A 23,652-nucleotide genomic window follows, 5' to 3' on the forward strand; every position below is an offset into this window, starting at 1 on the left:
CCGTATATGGCAGTGGGTAGGGAAAAGGATGAAGAGGAGTGGGAAATAAATGAAACAAGCTTAGAAAGACATCAATATTGTTGAGATTATGTGATGGGTTCATGGAGGTTCAAAATACATATTTGACAACTACTATATGAAAAAAATTGTTAAAGGGAAGGCATGCTTGCTGCTGCCAACTATGCTTACATGTGAGCAGGTGAAAGAACAGAGAGACATCTGCTTGACCATGGAGAGCAATCATCACGGATAGAGAGGAAATCTACGGGTCAACTACAGCAGCAACATGTCACTCCTTAACCTGTCCCCCATGTGCTCAAGTGAACTTGGGGCTTAAGGGCTTTAAGAGAACAGGGAGAAAGATTTTTTTGATATTCAGTGAGGAGCATACCTTCCAGGGTGGTAGCCACATCTATCATAATCAAAACAAAAAGAAAAAGTGGCCAACACAGGTAAAATTTAAGGGATTGTATGACTGTGTGTGTGTTGCAATAATTCCAACAACCAAGCTATAAACTGCCATGACTAGGGAACTGGGTAGAGTGCACTCTGAAAGCAACTCTGATACCCTCTCCCCTCAAGAACACTGCATCCCAGAGGCCTGCTCAGGGAAGGAGAATGCTAGTCAGTTTCTAAACACAAACTTTCAGCTCAGAATGATTCAAAGTAAAACTTCTCTTCCAAGAACTTTAGCCAAATGCTTCTTCCTAGTCATCCTATGGCTTTGAGGAAATAAGAAAGAGCTCCTCTCACAAAGAGGGAGGGAATCTCTAATGCAGAAACACACCCTATTGACCAGGTCACAATGAGCTCTACAAAATAAGCAAGTGTAAATAATTTGTTGTCTAAATTTTGACATAATCATCATCCCTTTAAATGACAAAAAAAGTCTTGGTCACAGTGTTACCTGCCTTGTACAAGAAGCAAAAGAAAAGCACCTGTCCCCTAAACTAAAAGATTAAAAGTTTGTAGTAAAGGGGGATCAGGTGCTCATGACCTCCCCAACCTGTGTTCTACAGAACTCACTTGCCAATATATTACTGAAAGGCTGCCAGCTGCGTGAGTATCTTTCAGCTTAGGAATGTAATTTCAACAATGCATCCATTTTCTCCAAATTTCAATAGGGTAAAAAAATTTGGACACTCCATAACATTTCTTATACAAGAATTTTATCATTCTTTATAACCAATGTTTAAAAATCTAGGTATCTGTTTAGTTTCTCTTTGTGTAACTTTTTGGTATATGAAAGTATACCAGATTAGTAATTAAAAATAATAAAGTGCTCGGTATACATGAGCACTTCATCAAATGTCTAGATGACAAGAAACTTGAAAAGATACCAGATATGGAGGATAACAGCTTCTTGGGATGGAATAAAGGATCCAATCAAACATGCACAGAGAGGTACACAACCACCTGAAAGCTAGTGAAACAGCACCACTCTTGTTTTTTTCATTTACCTAGTGAGGTAGGAGATGAACCTCTGAGTATGGGGTCAAGTACCTGCATCAGATAGTATCTTTTTGGGGCTCTGATGGGTACGGCACAGCCATCCAAATGCTGAAGGATTTGCTCTCATGAACAACTCTACCCAAAAGCTGTGCCTTTCTACTCAAAGAATGACCTGATAGATCTGCAGCATCGGTATCGCCTGGGAACGTGTTAGAAAGACAGACAGAATCTCAGGCTGCACCCAGAACTACTGAAACAGAATCTGCATTTTAACCAAATTCCCAGGTAATGTGTATGCACATCACAGTTTGAAAAGCATGGGATTAGAGGATTACTATCAATTTGGAGGGAGGTTTTCACAGAGCTCTTCCCTGGGCCTCACCTGTTCCTCACTTTTACTGATGACTCACATGAGGATACTGAAGAGCCCTCACCAAATCCCAAGTGACACTAATCTAGAAGGAAGCACTCAATTGCACAAGCACCTCTTGGAAGAGACTAGGCTTGACAGCAGATACGTGAAACGATCTAAGCAACCAGAGAGTCGCTAAAGAAAAAAAAAATACTGACAGCAAACTGGCCATAGACAATGGTGAGAAACTGACTGGGGGGAAGGGATCTGGAGATTCTATCACGGAGAATGGCTGAACTGAGGATATTAAACCAAGAGGCAACTAAGTGGGAACATCATGGTTGTATTCACACATTTGAAGGGCTGTCTCAAGACATTTCATTCTACAAATGTGTTTTTGAGCATCTGCTCTGTGCCAGGCACTATGCCAGGAGCTAAGGACACAGAGAGCAAAAACCAGAACTGATCTCTGATTTTCTGAAGTTTCCTGACTAGTGGAAGAAACTTATTTGTTATTCCAGAAAGCAGAATTATGGCCGCTGGAAGCCAAAGGGAAGGGCAGGGGTATCATACTAGGAAGCCCTCTGGCCAGAGGACTCCACCTTTGTCAAGGAGTAAATAGACAGAAGTGGCCAGGTTCCCCAGGACTGAGCAGAATAGGTTAGGGAGGAGATGAGTACCTCCTAGGGAGTAGCCCCAGGGACTAACAGGCCAGTGCTAACATTCTAGGGTTGCAGGATAACTGGGGCCAATATCATTAATCAAATACAAGATTTGTTTAGAATTACACTACATTCAATTTAGCCAAGAATAAATTTTTTAAAAATCATGACTTAGGGTTTCAGCTAAACTTTGTATTTAAATGTAAATGATGTCTAATTTCTCTTAGCAATAATTTTTAAAACCTAGGATTTAATAAAAATCCACATTAACATTTTAAGCAACACCTCTGCTTAATGGCTCATTTTAATCGTAATCTTGCTTCTCTCAGCAAAACTACCACCTTTAATGTTCCTTGATATACCTTCAGAGTTGCTTATCCTACTTCTGAGAAATTATCCCAAAAAATAACAATTCCTTTCCCTCTGCCAGAAAGAACCAAAGAGGGAAGGGGTAAAAAACTAGCTGCATGAAGATACAAATGAAAAATGTTTATAAAGAAAAAGAATAAATAAACCACTTAAAGTTCAATAAAACCACCAATCTTTTTCATGGTATGATGCAGGGTAAATAAATAATAATATCCAGCAAGGAGGAGAATGTTTAAGGTAAATTGATAAACTATTATAAATAATTATGAAGGTCATATAGCAACATTAAAAATACTCATAATCACAATAATATAAAATCACACAATTTTAGCCATGTAAAATGTATGCATGTATGCAACAAAAACTAGAAAATTTTAAAGTTTGTTTTCTAGGGTGTTAGGATTCCTCTTTTTTTTAACGTAAAATTTCTATTTCACTTTTTTTTTCCACTTCACTTTTGACTGTTCAATAAATACTTTTACAATGACTGTAGCAGGAACCAAAATAATTTTAACTCATAAGTGTAATAATTTGTACATTAGCAAGAAATGAAATAACAAAGCTGACACATAGTTTGATCTTAATGTTCAATTGGTTCTTTGTCTTTTATAAAGCTATTTAAGTTCACAAACAACCAAAAGTAAAAGATAATGAGATTCATGTTATGAAAAGTGCTTAACATTTGTGGAAAGTAAAAAGGACTTTGTACAGCAGCCGCCTGTGAACTCTGGGTAAAAGCAAAACTAAATTTCTGGACGCTATTTTGCTTTTCACCTTATTTGATCTCACTTAACATCACTCATGCCAAGTTGAGTTTTTTCCTCCTCTTCTCCCTTCTCTTCAAGTTCATAGATGTGAAGAAAAAAAATACACAGCAGCTCTTTTACAGTCCTCCCCTGTTCCTCCAGCAATGCCATGAACTGTGGCTTTCTGGAATGGGCTGAAGAGAGAGTCAGATGTGAAGGCTATCTGGCTACCATCTGCCACACAGGCATCACCAGAACTCAGGTGACTTAGGGCCAAGATATTTGGATTCAAGTTTTCCACATCTATACCATGGAAATATTACTATTTACCTCAAAAGGTGATTGTGTCATGAGAAAGTCCCTAGCACATGGTGATGCTCAAGAAATGCGTATCTCATTCTTTTTTCCCATCTTCCACTACATACATACACACACGCATGCACGGGTTCGCGCGTGTGAGTTCTACTCGTTATGAAATTGCATGGTCCTTATATCTAATATCTTCCTACTGCTCCTCCAGACACACTCTCCACCCTTCTCTACCTTGCTCTCTGTCCCCAGGCTGATCTTTATGATCACATCAACAGGCCCCTGTGCCCTTTGACTTCTGATTGGGTTTGTCCAATGCTAAGTCCTGGAAAGAGATCGGGGGAGGAAACATGAAGTGGGGCTGGGCGAGGAAAGGGAATTCATTCCACTTGGGCTGGGTGTATGCCTCAACCAAAAGTCATTGCTCTTCTCAAGGTGGCTCTTCTAAATGACAATTTCTTCTGGCTTCTGATAACCACTTCATCCCCTTGTCCTACTGGAGCTAGAAGTGGTAATAGCTCCACCATCACTGTAACTCTGGGTACCTGTTCTGTCCCTTGTGATTTCCTCTATATCCTACCCACACCTCTTCAAGTAAACTCTCCGGGATTATCCTAAATTGAGAATACCAACTTTTCCTGTTGGGACTCTGACTAATAAAGTCCTATTTATAGCATTCCAGAATCATTTATACCTCAAATCACAGGGAAGAATGAGCAGTTCTAGAGTTCACCTCAGCCTGAGTTGCACATGCAGGCAAGACCTGAAAATTCTAAAATACCAGGCCTGCAAGGCTAGCCAGTGTTCTCCCAATAGGCCTGAAGTAGTCCCACAACTGAGCCACTCTCCTCAGACCACAAGGGAATTAACATCAGCTCCTAAATCCTCAGGGCCCTGCAAAATGAGGGAGAAGTTCTAGGCATCCACATATTTTAACGCTTCAGTCCAGGCTCAGTCAACGAGTCCCAGTTTTATCCCAAGTTAATAATTGCGTCCAACTCACCAATCTCTTAGGAACTAGGGGAAGGGGAAACAGCAGCCTCCCAAAAGTCCCACCCTTCCAACTGTGCCACTGTTTCAAGTACGGAGTTGGGAAACTGGGCACAAGAACTGACTCTCCAACACCAAAAGGGCTATTTTAACCTCTGAAAGAACGGCCAAAGAGCACGGAATAACCCCACCACCACCACCCTCATACTTTTCTATCCCTCACAACTCCCAGGAAATGTGGAAACTGAGGCTCACAGAGGGTAAGTGTGTAAGGCAGAGCCCGAACTAAATACATACAAGTATCTGGCTGCGAGTCCAACTTTAACTAAAAGAGCCACTCTCTCTCCCATTTGGTCCATGCTACCCAGTCTCCCAAAGGCAAATCAGAAGGAACACTCCCCCCAGTTTAGTACTAGTCCATTATGACAACATTAGACTTTCACTGGTTTAAGACGAACTTATGAGGTCTGGACTGGCCTAAGCATCCCAAGACTGAAGAACTCACAGAGGTTCTGGAGACTAGAACTAAGGACTTCAGCTCTACCATCAGCACCCATCATGTGCAAAGTGCTCTTCTAGGTGCCCCGGTGAGTTGCAAACAACAATCCAACTCTTTCTTTTTAAAATTTACATTAAATTTACACTTTAACTAAGAAGAACAGAGAGCTAAATATAAGACACAAGAGAAGGGAGTTGTACACAGAGCTCTACCCAGCAGGAAAGTGTTAGAGAAGGAGTATAGCAGTGTATTAAGAGCTCAAGGTCTGGGTCACACTGCAGCATGGGAACAAGTCTTGACCTTTCTAAGCCTCAGTTTCTTCGTCATTAAATAAGGTCAATAAGAGTATCTACTATTAATGATATTATTATTAACCAGGGTTGTTGTGACTATTAAACTAAATGATATGTGTAATGGTCCTTGGCACAGTGGCTGGCATGCTGTGAGGGCTCAATCAATGCTAGCTCTTATTACCAGACCCAACTGAAGTTGCTTAAGTCTCCTCTGGTTGGAAATCAAATTCTCCGGCCTTACTGGCATTTTACCTGCACCCCAGGACTTAAAAGTCTTTGTTTTCTTTTAGGGGGAAGTACACTATAACACCACTCAGAGGTGGGTTCCATGAGGATAAGTTTCAGCTGAGAGACAGTTCAACAAGAGATTGAGTCACCAGAAAAGCTAACGAAACCTTGGGATGATCTATTAGGATCACAATACGTAGAATAAGAAAGCAGGTTACATCTGAAGAAACCAGGGATCCAGTGTCTGGAAAGAAGGGCATGGGGGTTATAAAAGAGAAGATTCTAGCTATCTTCAAGTACTTGAAGGGTTGTATATGTTGTATATAGTGGGAAAGACTAAATAAATCCAATGGGTCAAAGTCACAAGACACAGATTGTAGCTTTCTGTGAAGAACAATGTTCTCAGGCTAACACAGAGTTCCACTACATAAGAGGAGGAGCTGGCATCTCACCAGTGGGCATACCAGAAAACCATATGGTCACTTCCTGTCTGACAGTCTGCAATCTTAATGTCATATTTAGACACCAGAAATAAACATAAGTGGAATCAATAGAGTGTGGCTCATGTGTGCAAGCATTTCTCATCCTGATAACAATAAACCCTTGAGAGAGTAATATGGGGGCTCAAATTTATTCCACTATTACACATACTTACGCAGTCTTATTTCATCTGAGAGAAGATTATAGTTCAAAATAAATAACAACCCCATAGTGTTTTTTCTTAAAAAATAATCAGCCCAATGCTACATCATAAAGGCACAAGTAAAACTTGTAGCACTATTTTGAGTAATGAAGCTAAGAATTTAGTTTAGCCAAAGGCAGTACTGCTTTTTGCTTTTAGGCTTAGCAAACTAAACACTGGAAAAAATCAAGAAAGATTCTAAAAATCGCAGCCACTGGGAAGAAAGTGATTCAACATTTTATTTTCTTTGTTCCACCTGCCAAAAAAGATAAAGTGGGTCTGGAACCGAAAGACAAAAAGAAAGAATTCAAAAGGGTAAAAAAAGACATTTGAAAGAGAAGCATGCGAGTTTAGTGACATTAACCACTCAGAATCTTACTGAAATTCCAGATGTGTGACTTGTATACCTAAGTATATACTATACTGTCTCTACTCATCTTTTCTTATTCGCTTACACATTGAGCTGGTTAGCAGGAGGGAAGGATACAAAGGCAGAAGCTTATTTTTCATTCAGCCTGTTTGCTGCCTTCAAAGGCTATCACAATTTAGCCCAGGAGAACGCTAGTGTTCATCACTGTGGAGGCAACTGTAATGTCAAACCCAGAACTATGGAATCACAAAATACAGGGCACATGTAACAGGTTTTGGCGTAGGAACAAGGCGGTGAAGAATCAAATTACAGGCAATGCAGGTTTTGTGAAACTCTTCTGAAGCAATTCATATTCTTAAATTCTCAGATTCTTTTTCTTTCAGAAGATGAAGACAATTACTGATTCTTTTGAGTTAAATTAATTCCTTCCATTCACAGAAGATATTATACCAGAATTCACAGCCTTCAGACCCAGCGAGAAATGAACGCTCCATTAAAGGACATAAAATCAGGGGTAGATACCTTCATTATAAAGTGTGGCTTTCATCTGAACTGGAGAAAGCAATCTCTGTCCTAGATCACAGGGTATTTTGTTGTAATCCTATCCTTCAAGCACTATTAGACTGAGGAGACAAATAAGTAAATAGGGTACTAAGTGCTATCACATCCACTTTATGCTCCAGGAGAAATACAAAAGGAGGAGAAGGCTTCCTGGAGGAGGGGACACCTGAGATGAAGCTGGAAAGGCAAGTAGGTGTTGTCCTGATGAAGTGGGGGAGGGCTCTTTCTATTCAAAGAAGCACAGAGGAAACCCAAGAGGACCAAGGTCAGAAGCCTGGGGAATGCTATCATTTTAGGGCTGGTTTGAGGATGTGGGGACCACAAAGAGACCACAGGATGAAGGACCAGAGAGACAGAGGACTAAAGAGGAGGTCATTTCACAGCAGGAATGGATCACAATGTGACTGGATGCAAGTCAAGCCAGGCGAGGACTAAAGGCGTGGACGTGGCTAACCACAAAGGGCCTTGGGTGCCCTTTGCCCGAGACATTTCAGGGAAGTGGCAATGACAGAGGCCAGAGCACAGAGGGTTGAGTTGCAGGAGGTGACTAAGTAGAGACCATGGATAAGGCTACTCTCAGGAAGCTTGGTTAAGAACAGGGAGTGAGCTAACAGGAAATACAGGATCAAATTTTCTTTTCCAGCCTGAACTGCTGGTCTGAGCTCCAGACTCATACCTCCTCTCGAATTCCTCCTCTTCCTTCACCCACTACATTCAATATACACTCTGGCCTCCCCTCCACCCATTCTCCATACAACAGCCAGAGTGGTCTTTTTAAACTATAAAACAGACTATCTTACCCGCCACTTAAAATGTACAAAGGTTTCCCACTGCCCTTAGAATACTTAACTCCTTGTCATGGCCTATACGTTCTTGTGTGATCTGGGCCCTGCTTCCCTCTCCAGCATCTTCTCATGCACCTCTCCCTCCTGCTTGTCATGAACCAACCTGACTGCCTTTCAATCCCTGAATGCTCTAAGCACGTTTCTGCCTTAGGATCTTTCCTCAGGCTGCTCCCTCTGCCTGGAATGCTCCTCTCTTGCCCACCATCCTCCAACCAAAGCAGCCAAAGAGCAAGCCACCTATAAAGGAATAGCCACCACAAAAGTCCTCCTCCACCCTGTGCCCAGGGGTTCACCTCAAACCAACTCCAGTGCCCAGGTTTTCCAATCCTCCAAGTGTGATATTTCCTGGCTCTCACCACCAGGGGCTTTGACGGCAAAAGTCCTAGCTCATTTCCCTGCTCCGTTAGTTGTGTGACTTTTGTCAAGGCACCACCTCATCAGTTTTCTCATCTTGCAAAAGATGAAACGTCTGTCTCCCCAGCTGTTAGGAAGTTCGTCTCAGAAGGTGTGTAAACACCCTGGTTCTCACCTACCTATCTCCCCAGACCCAGAGGCCTCTCTCCCACTTTTGCAGTGCTTGCCTTCACCAGGAATTAGTCCTAGGTCCCTCAGCCCTTCCAAAGCTCTGTTCATCAATGCAGGAGGAGTGGCCCCTCTGTTCTGTCCTAAGACTGCACAGGTCCTGCCTCTCTCTCCTCAGAGCCCTCTCTACCACTCTGTGCACAAAAACCTACACACCCAAAATTCATCTCCCATCCAGTAAATGCCTCCTTTCAACCAACTCTCCTTTGGCCCGGTGCATAAAAGCCTCATAGACAATCATACACTCTCTTTCTCTTCCCCGCTGCAGCTCGCTGGACATCAACACCCAGAGCAACCTTGGAAACCACGGTTTGAAGATGGCAGAGCATCCATCAGCCTGGGTCCCCTCAACCCCCATGGCTGATTGAATTGGGAGTGAGCATGAAAATATCTACTGTTTTAAGCCACTGAGATTTAAGCAGGGTTTATCTGTTACAGGAGCTAGCATTTCTCTACATAAGACAGGCTGAATTTAGATAGTCAGAGAGAAGGAGGACGACTCTAGTGATAAAGAAGAAAGCTTATACAAAAGCCTTGAGCTAGGATTACTCACAGCCTGATGACACCACCTCCATTTATATACTATTTATTCTCTTCAAAAGTACTTTAAAATATATCTTCTCATTTGACACAATCATCATCATTGCTTATTATTGTTTGTTATAATTAACAGTTTACAAATGAAGAAACAGACTTAGAGAAGTTAAAGTTATGTCCAACGTCCCATTAGTAGTAAATGGTGGACCCAAGACTGGACCACAGGACTCCTGACTCATAGTCCAATGGCATTTTCATTACAGCATCCAGCCTCTCAAAGCCACACTCTAGTGCTACAGCTGAGATACTCTTGGCTGAAGTACAAGGGTGCTGGAATGAAACAAAAAAAGAAAGGCAGTCTCGCAGAACTGGTTAAAGGCAGACTGTGAAGGACTTTATAAACCTCAGACTGTAGAGTATAACTTTCATCCAATAGACAGTGGGGAACAATAATCAGCCTCCACTTTCAAGTCCCACAACAGTAATTTTATACTTTCACCTCTGTCTTCAAAGACCTTACTGCACCGTCTCCCCTTGGCTATCAGTTGGCATCAAAGGTCCACTTCACAAAGAAAATAGAAGCTTTTATGAGGGCAAAACTTCCAGCCTCCTTCCTTCCATAGACTTATCTGTAACCCCAAATAGCCTTCCCTCTTTCCATACCAAGAGAAAGAGGCATCCCTTCCCTGGCAATACTTCTGACTATCCCCTGTGCATGTCCCTCCATCCATGGAGGAGACCTTGATCAATCATTTGTCCTTTCTCCTCTTGAATCTCTACCTTCTTCCTTTCTTCTAGCTTTGTCCCTTCAGCCTCTGAACATGCTTGAGCCTCTCTCATCCTAAAATTGTCTCTTCCTCAGGAAGCCCACAGCCCCTTCTTATCCTCATACTTCATAACTGAGTTTTCTTAAGAAGCAGCAGCAGCAAACACACATCTCCACTTTATCACCACGGATTCTCTATTCCACCCACTGTAATGTCTTATGACATTGACACGGTCACTTCCAACAATACCTCCTAGGAGCTAAATTCAATGGACATAGTCCAACATTTCTCTTGACCTTTTCACGGAACTTGACAATGCTGACTCAGTCCTTGAAATTCTCCCTTGCCTTGATTTCCATGACCCCACTCTCTCCTAATCTTCCTCTTCTCTGACTACTCCTTCCTTGTATCCTTTATAGGCTCCTCTTCCTCCACCTCCCGCCCAAACGTTGGTGTTTCCTGGGGTTCCATCTTGATACCTCCTCTTACCTTACATACTCTACTCTCTCTGTTTGAAATCACCCACAAACACAGCTTCAACGGACAGTTACACACTGGTAACTTCCAAACTTATATAGCTGCAGTCCAGACCATTGATGTGAGCTCTCCACACCCTGGCTACAATTGCCTGCCAGTACTCCAGGTAGAGTCCACGGACACCACAAACTCAACATGGCTAAAACCACACTAAGCACCTTGCTTACCACACTTGTTCCTCCTCTTTCTGCACCAATGATGAGAGCATTTGTTAAGAACTATATCAGTCAGAGTTCTCCAGAGAAACAGAACCAACAGGATACATGTGCGTATGTATGTATGTACACACACACACACTAAGAGATTTGTTTTAAAGAATTGGCTCCCATGATTGTAGGGGCTGGCAAGTCTGAAATCTATAGGGAAGGCAAGCAGGCTGGAAATTCAGGAAAGAACTGATGTTGCAGTCTTGGGTTTATCGCCCCTCAAATAGGCACTCTGGAGTCAAGGTTTGGCCCTCTCACCTCTATATCCCCAGCACCCTGCACAGTGCCTAACACACAGCAGAACCTCAATAAACGCTGGCTAACGACCAACCAGGTATAAAGTAAAATGCTAATAAATGAGAATGGGACAACAGGATGTGTGGAAGGCACTGAATCGTGGTGAGGAAGAATCAGGAACCTTGAACAAAGGCTGTGCTATAAATCAAGACACAGCCCTTCTGGGGCATTCATTTGCCAGAATTACCTGACCACTACACCTATGACTGAATGAGAACCATCACACAGATAGAAGCACATCCGTTCCAATACTTTATTTGAATGTCTCAAAATCCTGCGAAGTTAGCATGGCAAAGAAAAGGCCAAATTTTATGAGTAAATTGACGTTCAGAAAGACTAAAGGTCTTGTCTAGGTTGCTACAGAAAACACCTACAACGAAAGGTCTTAGTTCTTCAGTAATATGTAAGTAAGAAGGACCATGAAAACAACAAAAGGTCAGAACCAAAAAGGAACCATGCATTTCAAAAATACCTATCTTCCTAAATCTGCAAAAAGTAAAGATATCTTCTACTATTTACAAACAATAGTTTTTATTATAACTTTTATTCTGATAAATTTTTTCTTACTGTGTTATAATTACCATGGTATTGTATTAGATTATTAACATTGTCATATATCTATTGTTGTAGTAATAAGTTTCCGGTTATATAGTAAAATCTAGAAGCACTGTTTCCTGAAATATTGCCAGTATGTATTAAATCTATGGTTCTTTAGGGTTGACTAAGTAGACTATATTAACCCCAGGCACCAAAAATTAGTTGATTTTCTTATTTATTATTAATAAACATTAGAATTAGTGAACTATTAATAATAGTCCACGTATGATTTTTAGGAATTCTTTGAAGTTACATGGCATACTCTGAAGCCACAGAGTAGTAGAAACCCTCCATTAGTCATTCCTATTAAACAAAGCAGGGGCTGATTACCACCCCCCATATTTGCATATATTGTAACTTGACCTTTTCAAAGCTCTTTTCTATGTAGTGTCATTTAAATATTATAAGACTCTTATAAACCTTTTTAAAGGGTTTTTTTCATTCGAGTTGACAGAAAATAGAGGCAAACACCTAAGGTCATATAATTCATAAAAGGCAAAAGCAGGACCAGACACCAGGCCTTTCTGTCTGCTCCCTCCTACAGTTATTCTATAAATCTATCACGGCTTCTCGGCCATGGATCCACCAGACTATAAGTGGCATGAAACCAGAAAGAGACCATGCCTGACTTGCTCCCCACTGGGTCTAGTACAGTACCTGACACCCAAGAAGTACATTATTAGTGAGTGACTGATTTCATTTTCTTAGAGTTGCTTTAGTCACCTGCCTGGTAAAGTGGGACATACAGCAATGCAAATACCTTGGCTTTTAAAATGCTATTGGCATTATCAGGAATAAACAAAAAAGGAAAATACTGTCTTTTCAAAACCATTTATGTTGATACCCAAGGAGATGAGAATTCTGAGCCAGGAACCCATTTCAGCACAAAAAGTAGCAAGTGGTATGTTTTTCAGCTTCCTGGAAAATTAAGTGTTGAATTGATGGGGGAAGTGGAGGAGTGAAAACAGAGTCTTAACATGGGAAAAGGAAAAACTGACTGCAAGGTCTCAGGCAAAATAATGACCATTTGCAAGGGTAGCACAATGGTCCAGCTGTAGCTAACCTACCATGGCAAGAAATGGGCTTGCTAAAGAAGTGAGGATTCACCCAGCACACACATCAGCCAGAAGGAATCCACTCTGTGGCAGAAAGATACAGCCTTAAGGCAGGCCAAGCCCAGAAACAAGGGACATAGAGGCCTGAAGTAGAAGAGCCATTCTGGGCACAGTGCACAGACTTTCTGTAAAACTCTCTGTGCTTAGCCATGCTAGAGCAAGGGAGAACAAGGAGGAGCTGGCCTCCTTCAGTTTATTATGGTCCCAGCCCATAGGGCTCTCCTGCCCTCATTGCCAACCATCCCTGAGAAAGAGACTCAGAAATGAGACAGTGAGTGTTCAAGAGCCCTCCCAACCTGGCAGACTATTCCTTTTCCATGAAGGCCTCACCAAGATCACTTAGAGCTCCATCTTCCTAAACCATATACCCAAACACAGACATTCCATTATCATTCTGATTTTCTATTCATCACCACAGCACCATATTCCCAATTCTTTTGGGATTTGAGATATCCACTATGATCCCAAGATCTTTTTTTTTTTTTTTTAATATATTTATTTATTCCTTTTTCGCCCCAAAGCCCCCTGGTACATAGTTGTATATTCTTCATTGTGGGTCCTTCTAGTTGTGGCATGTGGGACGCTGCCTCAGCGTGGCTTGATGAGCAGTGCCATGTCCGCGCCCAGGATTCAAACCAACGAAACACTGGGTCGCCTGCAGCGGAGCAGGCAAACTTAACCACTCGGCCACGGGGCCAGCCCCCCAAGATCATTTTTTAAGGGCTTCCATAAAAGCCCATCTCCACTATACATTTCTTAATACTTCATATGTTAATTACAGAGACAAGTTATCTAAAATAAAAAGTAACGAGGCGTTCTGGATGAGTGAGTCATTTAGATAACTGAAAGCTAATTCATTCAGCACCAAAATATTTCTGTAGTCTTGCTAAAATAAATGATGCCTTAGTAAACAGAGAATATCAAATATAATAGTTCAAAATTCTACCCAACCTTCAAGATCCAGTCTAAATACAAACACTCCCTACAAGCATCCTCCAATTTCCCCTTGCCACTTCCACCCACCACCAGAAATAACCCCTCTTTCATCTATGAGCCTACATTTTTATTACACCTCCTTCACAGCACACAGCATGGTCTGCTTGAGGTTAGCGATTGAAATGCACCTTGTCTAACTTTTAAAAACTAAGTTCCTTGAGACCAGGGACCTTCTTCTTTAACCGCAAGGTACCTAGTTAGCAGGCATACCAACACTTCACAAAGTGAATACCCTTAGTGATTCAAACATTATAAAGAGCATCATAATAGAGCAGAGGCTTCAAGGGCTCCTGAGCTCTGTAGGGCAGGAAAGGGTGATATTAGAGAACATGTTACTATCATTAAAACGCTCATTGGCTTCTGTTCAGTATTTCTCGGCTTTAGGAGAAAACGTTTTTCTAAAAGGGAAACATTCTGAATCCCTAATTTTTTCTAAAATGGAATTACTTTTTAAAAATTTCAACTTGCATACTGAAAGTTCTGGTTGAGTTTGGCATTGCTAAACCTCCACTGCCACATTTTCTAGGTCTCAAGACCTAGTGGCTCCCTGCAGTTCACCAGGGAGATGAGACAGCAAGTAGAAGGATGTAGTAAGTGACAGGAATATCACCAAGATACTAGGCCACGTTTGGCACCCAGTTCACCAGTCTGAAAGCCAGGCTCCTCAGTACCCGCAGTGCTCAGAGGAAGTAAGAAATGGAATACATGATAGAGCAAATCAAATTTTAGGCTCACAGTCCACAGCAACCACTTCTAGCAGGGCTGACAACATTCTTTTCCCAAAGCTTTAATGTTTAGACAAACCAGGTGGTAAGTATAGTTTAAGTATTCTAAACACTGCAACTCAAACTCAAAAGCTCCTTACTAGCAATAGAGGATTTTAAGTGGTCAGCCAAGAATAGCTGACTCCAAGTTCTCTCCCCAGCAGCTATTCTTTTGCAGGATACCTCTTTCTTATCATGTAAAGCAAGAGAATTTTCTTGATGAAAATAGGGAGAATAAGGTGCTAGGACTGACAGTATCAGGATATTAAGTAACTAATCATATATGTAGCCCCTTGGGGATAATAACAGCTCTTGTCTTTGATGGTTTTTAATCCAGCATCTTCAGAGACAGAAGTTACATAAGTTTGTCACATAAGTTAATTTTACAAATAACTGATGCACTAAAACACGCAAGCTTATGATGGAAAGCTTTCCACATTGCCTTACTTACTTCTTAGCCTTTCTCAACTAATCAAACCATAATTTGATCTATTCCTGTTGAACAGGATAACAATTATGATTAATGTATTCAGAGAACACTGAGGTAAACAAGACTGTTCTCTCTACAATGAATGTCCCCAAACTGCCATACTTTGAATTATTTTGTATAGCGTTTCTGTCACCACCAGCTGAATCTTCTTGCTTCTATCAATGTTTGCCTGTAATGGAGGGTCTCTTAACTCACAGCTTCTGATATCACATACAGCTGGAAAGGAAGGTCTTAAGAGTCACGAGCTAAAGCTCACTCCCACCAGTCTCACCTCCTTCAGACCCAGGCAGTCCATTTCCAGACCCTATGTTCTCAACCACTACAAGTGGATTTCCCAAACTTGCCTGAGTATAAAGAATTAACTGGGGCGGGGGGCGGGGGGGGTGTTAAAATACACATTCTTAGTCCCCCTCCTAGAAATTCTAATTCAGTGGGCCTGGGATGGAGCTCTGAAATCTGTATTTTTAACACACACCCTCAGATGATTTTCCTGACCAAATTTAGAAATACAATATTACGTGCCATGGGTGCTGCCCACTTGGAATTGGGATTCCTTCAGAAGCATAATGAACCTGGGACAAGGCCAACTCTTTCCAGAAACCTTGCAACCAATAAAGCTTTGAGGTCACTGCTCTTCCACTGCCCTCAGGGAAAATCCCCTGATCTCTGAGGCTCCTGCAGGCTGTCCATAACACCTCTTCTCTTTGCTGGTACTTCATTCACTGAAGACTTAGCACACCTTCCTTCTCTCAGCCCCAATGTCCTGCTATCCTTCTTTCACCACACAACGACCCAAACAACTTTTCAGCCTCTCAGTTACTGGACCTCCTTGACTTTGCTCATCTCCACTGAGTTCACTTTACTTCAGCCATTTGTGTCTGTGGCAAAACCTAGGAGCCTGTCATGTCCAGTAATTAATTGCTCCAACTCTGAAATCTTCCACTCACATGTCCCTCTCTAACCACATCCTCCTATTACTCCATCATTCCAATACATCCATTCCTTGACTTCATCAACTCTTCTGGCCCTTTTCTCCTCCCTCTTCAGTCTAGACACCCTTACCTAACATGTTAATCAATCCCTGGCCAATACCCTCCGTTCTTCTGCTCCACAGTCCCTCTGCTGCTCACCCTAAGCAAACCCCCACCCTGGCTCAATCCAACTATATGCCTTATTTGCTCCTAAAACCAGGCAGCAGAATGCTAGTGGTAACCCAATCAATGCATGGTCTCCCACCTCAACAGAGTCCTGCATAGAGATCACAGACATTGTCCCAAGGCCTCTCTTCCTCTTCCTGACCTCAATTGTATGTCAAATCTCCTTGTTTTTCCTTTGACCTCTTCCCATTTACTCTTAGCAGATAACCTCACCCTCTATTTCACAGAGATGATGGAAGCCACCAGACTAGCACTTGCTCCTAAAGCCACCAGAAAATGCAACTATGCCCAGAGGGACCATCATAAGAGATGCCAAGCCCATGGTGCCTATACTGGGCCTACTGTTTGCTTGTTTATTTGAAGTAAGCTCCCTGGTGATGATCATTACTGCAGTAAGCAGTAGGTGGTGAGTACCCTCCTGGTGAAAGAAAAAAAAAATAGCCAGGCTCTCAAAAGATCTCTCTACCCTGAGATTCTTTCCTAACATGAGAAGGAGTTTAAAAAGAAGAAGAAAGCTGTCTTACCTGCAAGAATTTAACAAGTTTAAATCCAAACATAAAGGTGCCATACATCAATAGAATGATTATAAATCCCAAGTCAAATAGTTAATTCCCTGATAATTTTTATAAGTTCAAAACTAGAGTCAGTGAGGGGCCACCGCCGTGGCCAAGTGGTTGTTTGCACGCTCTGCTTCAGCAGCCTGGGGTTTTGCCAGTTCAGATCCCAAGCATGGACACGGTACTGCTCGTCAAGCCATGCTGAGGTGTCATCCCACAGAGCACAACCAGAGACATTCACAACTAGAATATACAACTATGTCCTGGGGCACTTTGGAGAGAAGGAGAAGAAGAGGAAGAAAAGGAAAAAAAAGGATTGGCAACAGATGTTAGCTCAGGTGCCAATCTAAAAAAGAAAAAAGAAAAAAAAACTAGAGTCAGTGAAACAATACTGTTAGTTATGGTCTGTCTTTCACTCTTATGCAAATTCTAATTGGTTGACTACAGGTCTACAAGTCAGGGCTACAAGCCTTTTCCTGATGGTTTTTTTCCTCTTTATAATATTAATAGCTAACATTGATTGCTTTTCATGTAAGCTACTCACAATGATTCTGTAAGATAAGAACTATTATTTTTCTCCATTTACAATTGAAAAAACAGACTTAGATATGCTAAGTAATTTGCCCAAGGGCTGACAGCTACAAAGTGGCAATGGTAAAATTAAAACACAGAGCCTGAACACAGACTAATTTATGTGCTTTGGCATAGTGCTTATTAACAGAAACTTCCCAGGAAATGCAACACCCTCACCCAAGCATTCTTATTTCTTAAACTCCAATATATGCTTAGAAACACAAATACAAGGAACCAGCAAATATTAATATTATAGCATATTTCACATTCATATCAGAAGGCAGTAATGAATAAGAAGGAAGTCTCTACAGTCAGATCACGTAGATTCGAATCCTAGCTCCACCACTTTCTTAGCTGAGTAACTTTAAAAATTACTTAACTTCTCTGAGCACGGTTTACTCAACTGAAAACAGAAATGATAATAACCATCACCACCTTAGTGAGTTCTCCCAGAGATTTAAAGATAATGTGTGAACGCACATGGCAATGGACCTGGCACATAGTAAGTGTCAAAAAAAGTTAGCTGTTATAATAATAATTATTATCCAAAATGTATTGAGGACCTTCACCCACTGGATTTTAGGCAGAGCACTGGGTATCAGGACTGTACCATAAACAGGACAAGGCTGTCCTTGGCCTCATAGATCTTGCAGTCTATTGCGGGAGAAGACAATAAAGAAGGAAACAAACATATAAATGAAATACTTGGAATTCTGGTGAAGCGCTAGGCAAGAAATGCACAGGTACTGAGAGAGGGGCCAATGGGGAGAAAGCTACAGCAGAAGGGGTGATCGGGAAAGGTCCCTCTGAGGAGGGACGTTTTAGCTAAGACTGGATGTTTGAGAAGGCTCTTTTTATGAGAAGAGTGGGAGGGAAAAGTGCCAGACAGAGGGAAGGGCCTGTACAGAAGAGGAGGAGAACTTGGCATGTTTGAGGAACTGACGGTACTCCAACCTGACAGAAGCATGGTGAGCAAGGAGCAGAGGTTGGAGAAGGAGGCAGGGGCTGGGCACCTCAGAGGAAGAAGTGTGGATGTGGGTCTAAGTGCAGTCGGAATCCACTAAGCAGGGAGTAAGGAGGGCGAAACGATCTGATTTACTTTTCAGTAGGAGGACTCTGGCTGCCACAGGGAGAATGAGTTAGAAGAAGGCAAGAGTGGAAGCTAGGAGACCAGGTAACAGGCAGAAGTCATTCAGCTGAGAGAGGATGGTGGCTGGATTAGGAGGATAGAGGGAAGGGAGGATTTGACATATCCTGGAGGCAGGGCCAACAGGCCACGCTGATGGATTGGGAATGGGGTGAGGAATCAGGAAGAAGCAAGGACATTTTCAGGTGTCTGGCCTGAACAATGGGTGAACAGTAATGACACTGAGACAGGGAAGGCAGAGGGTAGGGGAAGGCTGGGAGAGAGGCAAGGAAGGGGTCAGGAATGAGGAATACAAATTTGGAAGATTGAGAGGGAGATTGAGAGATCAATTTTGGACATGTGAAGTTTGAGATCACTGTGAGGCAGCAAATATAGATAGCAGGAAGAGGGTGGCTAAAATGCAAGTCTGGAGCCAGAGGAACACCCAGGTGGGAGGTGTAACGGAGGGAGTCATCCGCATCCAGAGGGCATGAAAGTCCTGGGAATGGACATGGTCATGTAGGAAGAGAAAAAATGATGAAAGAAGGGAGGTAGCCAAGTGAGAAAAGAGAAGAAATAAGAAGAAATCAGGTTGGCAATCTAAAACTAAATATAGTAATGCAGCCCATACAAAAACACAGAACTGCCCCAACTATATGCTCAATAAATGCCTGTGGAACAAATAAAAATAAATTCTTAACACATTCCCTTTGGGCCTTTAAAAGAATAAAATTTTCATTTAGGATTTTTCCCTCAACTTCTTGTACATTTGCGGCATAAGCAAAACATTTTTGAAGGTCTCTGTTTGGAGTGTGTTCAAAGGGATCCTTTTCCTTAAGAGCAAAAAGCAAGGATTTTTTTCAAAAACTCACTAAAATTAAAAGTAGCCTACTTGAAATTCAAGCCTTTAAAAAGCTTACACTCACACTATATACTCTCTGTAAAAAATCTTACCCCAAGATACAATTTTTCTGATCCTTTTAATGAAAATGCAATCACGTTTTACTACAGATGTCATTTCATCCTGAAAGATGAAACTGGTACTTTGAAATAGTTCAAGAGTCACATGAGAGATGTAAAATGCTCAAGAGATCAAGGATTTATTTTAATATGTTTAACAAAAAAAAAACTTAAGTATACCTGCAGGGCCATCCAAAAACTGATAAGCAGGGAGTCGAAAAGGATAGAATTGCCAGGAAAATAAGTAAATATAACAGCTACTCCTCAAATGAAAACACATTAAAGCTGTAATTATATCTCTGGGTATCTGTTGACACACACAAAAAAATCACTACGTTCTCAAGGCTTATACTATCAGTAAGAACTACCAAATGGAAATCACAGCTGTAAACATAACTGGGATACCTGACACTTTTCAAAGATTTTCAGTGTGACATAATGACAACACATAAGAAATAAAGTCAGTAACATTTGCCAAAAACATTCCTTCCCTCAATAGTTCAAGTTAAATCAAGACCGTAATTCTCTTTGAGATCATAAGCCTCACTTGTAAAATTCTTCTTCTTGGGTATATAAAGGAGAGGACTATCCTGACTTTTAAGGGATTGTTACCCCACTTCATGATATAGCTACCTAAAGCCTAGGAGACTACCATGAAAGTCACAGGAATGGATGGAGAATGAGCATTCATTCATTCGTTCACTCAACGAATATTAAGGACTTATAAATGTGTCAGGTGCTGTTCTGAGGATACACCTGGGGAAAAAGTCTCACACTTCCAGGTTAATGAGGGGGAAAGAGGCAATAAACCAACCAATAATATACGTATTTACCAAGTAGTGGTAAGTGCTATGAAGAAAAGAAAAGTGGGGGTTAAGGAGAACAGGGGAATCAGGTGTATTTTACACAGAGTGATCAGGGAGAGCATGATAATGTTATATCTGAGCAGAGACATGAGGCAAGAACTACGATATCCAAGGAATAGAGTTATGGGCAGAGGGAACAGCGAATGCAAAGGCTCTGAGATTGGTGCATGCTTGAAGTTTTTAAGGAATAGCAAAGAGATCCATCTGGCAAGGCTGGAACTAAGACAGGGAGGTAGGTAGTAGGCCACAGCAAAGACTTCAGATTTTACTTTAAGTTGAGAAGCTACTGGAGTGCTCTAAGCAGAGGATCCAACTTACTTTTTTAAAGGTTCACAAAGGGAACACAAGTTCTTACTCATAAAACCAAGACATAGCTCTCATAATCTATTTACAAGTGAAAAAAAAATACAATAAAACAATCTTCTAGTATGGTAGCATTTTTGTAAGAAAAAATACTTATACATGGGAACAAAAGATTAAAAAGATAAATAACAAACTGTGGTTTATTATGGTTTGTGGGATTGTGGGGTTTCTTCCTACGCTTTTGTTTTTCTAGTTTTCTGCCTTAAACATGAATTACTTTTGTAAATTTTAATGTTATCTTAAAAAAGGAAAAAAAACCCCACTGCCACCGTGAGATTACCTGAATCTCTGAATATAGTCTGAAATCTTACTTAAATATGAAAAAAATAAAATACGAAGAACATTTTCTCCAAAAATTACCCTGCTTCGCACGCAATGTTTGCCTCTTATGAAGCGTTGAGCAAATCAGGCACGCTCAATGTATCCAGGTCACAAAACCAACTTGGTTAATATGTTTATCATTACATAGTAGCTCTGTCCTCTACAGCAACTTGATACCATCTTTCCAAGGCAGCAATAGAAGGGCCCTTTTCATTAATTTCCTAAGACTCTTTGATACTACTTTGCCGCTTCTGGATTTTTCCACTGTATGTCTCTTAGAAACAAATTAAGCCCGAATAAATTGTTCCAGCTAATGAAGTGCGCTTTTGGCTCTTTCCCCATGGTTGAGAATTATCCGGCAAAATACCAATTGTTTTCAGGACGCATTTTCTCTCAGTTTCGAAATATTGCAATACGAAGTTACGGCAAATAAAGAACATCAAGATAACGTACAAGAACACGTATAAATGGAAAGCACTGTAATCCTTTTTTAAATTGAAGATGTGTGGAGGTCTCATGAATAAATATACTGTGTGTTCACATGACACAGATAAAAACAGAAAGGAGTGTGCCCTTCCTCCTCCTCTACCTAACCCCCATCACATAACAGCTTCTCACAGGGCACCAGCCCAGGGCAATCACTGCTCAGAAATGCAAACCACGCAACTCAAAATGACTCAAGCTCTCAAACACTTTCCACCTAAACTCCACACGCACCCACTCCTCAATCACTTCCGACAGGCTTCCCTGAAGGAAAATCCCAAACCGGGAAGGCTGAACAAGCCCCCAACTCCGCTCACACGCCACCCGGGAACCCGGAGCCCAGGTTCCCTGTTTTCCTGTGGACAAACAAGGGTCCCGGGATTCGGGAATCTACGGTACCCCGCGCGGTTCGAGTCCCGTCAGCTGCCTCGCCGGCCAGGCGTCCGCTCTTTACACCAGAGGCATGGGCGGCCCCGGCCCGTAGGACGCGGCTCCCGGCCCCAGCCTCGCCGACCCCGGCGCTCAGGCCGCCCCCCGAGCTCCCCTCCCGGCCCTCGGGCGCACTCGCGGCGCAGGCACACTCCGACACGCACCCTCGCACGGTCAGGCGGGCATCTGAGGACACCCCACTTCCCCTTCACAATCCCCTTGTCGTCCTTTCGCAGCTGTGTAGTCCGCGGGGCGACACCGACCCCCAGGGGCAGCAGCACCCACACGCCCCCAGGACGCCTGCGGGGAGCTGGAGGGGGGGTGATGACAGATGGGGCGAGGGCGGGGCTCCGGGGGGAAGGGGCGGAGCCTCCCAGCATGGGGGTGCTGGCGGCTGACAGAAAGACCGGGGGCAGAGGGCGGGAGGGGTTGGCTGACACTGCGGGCAAAGCCGGGGGTCAGGCGTGGCGGGAAGGAGCTCGCGCAGACACAGGGGGCTGACAGGCAGAGAGATACACAGACACGGGGACTGACAGTCGCGGGGCCACACGGGGCCGGCGGGCCGCGGCGGGCGCTCACCTGGAAGCGGCGGCGGCGGCGGCGGCGCCCGCGGCCGAACCGCTCTCCCCGCGCTCCAGGCCTCCCTCCCAGCGGGCGGCCGGCCGACCGGCCGGCGAAGGACCCGCGGAGGCGGCGGCGGGAGCGACGCCGGAGCCGCGGACTGCTGAGCGGCGGGGACGCAGCTGCACCAACCGACTCCGGGACGCTCGGCTCCGCTCGGCCGCGCTCGGCGGCGCTCGGCTCCGCTCGGCCCCGCTCGGCTAGGCTGGGGGCGTGGCCCGAGGCCCCCCGCCCAGGTCGCCTCTGGCGCCCGGGGGGCGGGGCTTTCGTGCGGGCGCAAGCCCCCTGACGTAGCGGGGTGCGGACCTTGCCCCGGGCGCATGCGCGGGCTCTGGGCCCGCTTTTCCCCGCGTGGAGCTTGAAAGGGCGGGGAAGGAGGGGACAGGGGGCGGATGCTGTGCCCCCAGAGGTTCCCGGCTTTTGTACTCCATATCCTGGTCTTTCTAGAGGACTACTTAAGGAAGGCCACACCAGGCTACACTTTCAAAAGGATATAGGCAGGGCAGGGACGCCTGGCCCTTCTCTCCATAGTCGACTGTTTCCCAACAAGCATCGCCTGCGAGTTGGTTTTTGTTTTATCCCACCAACGCTTCACTGAAATTTTTAATCTCTTCTGTTTCTTAACAACAACTTCTGATGACTGATTTCTTAACATTAAATCTTCAGGTACTCGAGGGCTTTCAAGCATCAGTTAGCCCCCTCAGGCACAACAATGCTATCCTTTCTTCGCAGCTTCTATTGTGTAAAACCTGTAACGCCTGGGATGCCCATGGACCCTTTCTGAGTTTTTGTCACACGTTCCAGGCACGTTATTTTGTTATGGAGCCCAAGTCTGTAGCTATTTGCTCAGAAAGTGGTCCCCACGTTTAGAGTCTGGTGATTAATAAACAGCAAGACCTTTGCAGTCTGACACCTGGGTTGGAATCCCAGAGTGACTTTGGACATGCTAT

At 43.2% G+C, this 23,652-nt stretch overlaps 1 protein-coding gene across 8 annotated transcripts in view; it reads right to left on the reverse strand.

The window, feature by feature from the left end:
• Positions 1–23,652, reverse strand: part of ZHX3 (zinc fingers and homeoboxes 3) — a 132,064-nt gene that overhangs the window by 85,614 nt on the left and 22,798 nt on the right. For 2 of the 8 annotated variants that reach the window (XM_023626569.2, XM_070247056.1), the window contains exon 1: positions 22,661–22,947. The exons of 2 other annotated variants lie outside the window; for them this stretch is intronic. The gene's annotated coding sequence lies outside the window, so the exon portion shown is untranslated. Of the gene's footprint in view, positions 1–22,051; positions 22,144–22,245; positions 22,434–22,660; positions 22,948–23,652 lie in introns of those variants that run through there. 4 more of the 8 variants (XM_023626568.2, XM_070247057.1, XM_070247061.1 and 1 more) reach the window with 2 other exon arrangements.

The sequence above is a fragment of the Equus caballus genome, chromosome 22 (assembly GCF_041296265.1).
Source record: "Equus caballus isolate H_3958 breed thoroughbred chromosome 22, TB-T2T, whole genome shotgun sequence".
Lineage (NCBI taxonomy): Eukaryota > Metazoa > Chordata > Mammalia > Perissodactyla > Equidae > Equus > Equus caballus.